The sequence below is a fragment of the Montipora capricornis genome, chromosome 14 (assembly GCF_036669925.1).
Source record: "Montipora capricornis isolate CH-2021 chromosome 14, ASM3666992v2, whole genome shotgun sequence".
Classification (NCBI taxonomy): Eukaryota; Metazoa; Cnidaria; class Anthozoa; order Scleractinia; family Acroporidae; genus Montipora; species Montipora capricornis.
The window spans coordinates 12,884,471-12,886,065 of NC_090896.1; the positions used below are offsets into that span (position 1 = coordinate 12,884,471).

Consider the following 1,595-nt stretch of genomic DNA (forward strand, 5'->3'; position numbering starts at 1 on the left):
CTAAGGCCTATTTTGAGATTTTTTTTTGTAGTCAATAAACTTAAAATACTTGACGATATCTCCAAACAACCATTCCACACTCATACGCACTGAACTCATGATCATAGATGTATTAAACTCTTCCATTTGTCTGGTTAGGACTCCATGTCTGAAGGGGCATTGTAGATGGATACGCAGGGGGTATGCAGGATCCCCATAGATGCACTCTCTTGTCCAGTAGGGGAAAAGGCAAATTGTGTCAGGTCAGCATAGAGGCCAGACATATCTAGCATTCTTGCATCATGCCTTCGTCCCTCTAAACAAAAGCAACCAAACAAAATAAGCAACAAATAAGCATGCAGAAAATTTTCAGAAAGAGACATTGATCTTAGCTCAATTAAGATGGCTAGATGAACATAGGATTTGCTGTTCTTGCAGTCAAGGCACTTATGACCTATAGATACGTTAAATATTGCAAAACAATCATGATGGCCAGAATAAGAGTATTTCAACGAGTGTTAAATAATCCTTATGCAGTAAAAATCTTTTGATTTTGAGCTTCTGTTGTTTTGTTTTCGTTTCCTGAAAATGGTAGAATACTACTATGGATAATGCATATATTAAATAAATCTCACCCACTGGTCCAAACAGATGGCCGATCAACCCATTTGGTAATGCCACAGATTGGAATTTAAGAGCGTGAACTCGTTTGTGGCTGTTGTAAACAGCTCTCTGATTGACTCCTGGTTTTGATATGGGGCGAACTGTTCCATCAACCAAGCCGAAACAGCTGTCCAAGGCCACACCTTCGTCATGAATTGCCTCAGAATAAGTTTGCAGTTGGTCTAGAGACATGATAAAATGATTCCACTCAGATATCCTATGGCCATGAACATTGTACATCCACTCGGTGACTTCATTCCTTATCATACTAAGCTCAGGTACTGATCTTCCAAAAATTGGAATCATATCAGACAGTCTGCATGGATAGGCAAGGCGCTTTAGCATAACACAAAATCCTTCTCTTGCGTCACAAATGGTGCCAATCGGACATATGAAGGTATCAGGCATGTGTAAAGCATCGACCAACAAAGGGATGTCTGTCTTTTCAAATCTGAAGTCCGCCTTACACTCGGCTGAGTCTTTGTTTCGGGGGGAAAATCTTTCGTAATTTCAGTGTCGAAATGGAAGGTTTTGTGGAGAGTATTGATCATAAAGCGCAGCAAATTCTTTGATGTCTATTACTTCTTCTTGAAAAGAAAATAGTAGTGCTTCCTGTACAGTCTTAAACGAGTTTTGAGTCATTCTGTTAACGAATTTCAAGTGTTCTCACTGTTTTGCAGACCGCGTTTCATGAAAAGTTGTGTTGTTGAACTTAACTACAAATTTCTTGCACTTGGAACGCAGTGCTCTCCCCAGTCCACCCTAGGTCCTCACGTTTTTCCAGACCACCGCGTCCTCGTTTCTTAAAGTCCGTAATGCTGAGTACACAACACACATGACCCTAACCACCGTGTTTAACGGTGGCTGGCATCAGTTTCCATCACTTCCACTTGATGACCAATTTTTCTAAGTTATTACTACAAAAACCAACGATCTGTGGAATGGGCCCGAAT

At 40.6% G+C, this 1,595-nt stretch overlaps 1 pseudogene; it reads right to left on the minus strand.

Annotated features, from left to right (window-relative positions):
- Positions 1–1,284, minus strand: LOC138031438 (uncharacterized; annotated as a pseudogene).
- Positions 1,285–1,595: the final 311 nt, after the last annotated feature.